This window comes from Eurypyga helias, unplaced genomic scaffold, assembly GCF_000690775.1.
Source record: "Eurypyga helias isolate BGI_N326 unplaced genomic scaffold, ASM69077v1 scaffold24418, whole genome shotgun sequence".
Taxonomy (NCBI): Eukaryota; Metazoa; Chordata; class Aves; order Eurypygiformes; family Eurypygidae; genus Eurypyga; species Eurypyga helias.
Genome location: NW_010265344.1, coordinates 1 through 253, shown reverse-complemented (window position 1 = coordinate 253; position 253 = coordinate 1).

Sequence of the window (253 nt, the reverse complement as noted above, 5' to 3'; positions counted from 1 at the left end):
GTGCCGGGCCACGGGAGAGACCCCCACCGCCGGCAGCGGTAAACGGCGCTCGCCGGGGACTCCCCGTTTCCCTCGGCGCGCGACGGTATGGCGAGGTGTTCCTCCCCTTGTCTCGAGCTCGTTAAGGCAAAGTTTTTAATTGCATTGTCAGTTTTCGTCAGGGTAGCGGCTGCGGCTCGGAAGGGAGGTGAGTTGGACCACAGTCGCCTCCTCGCAGACGGGCGGAGCGAGCGGCAGCGTTTCGACGGCGCGT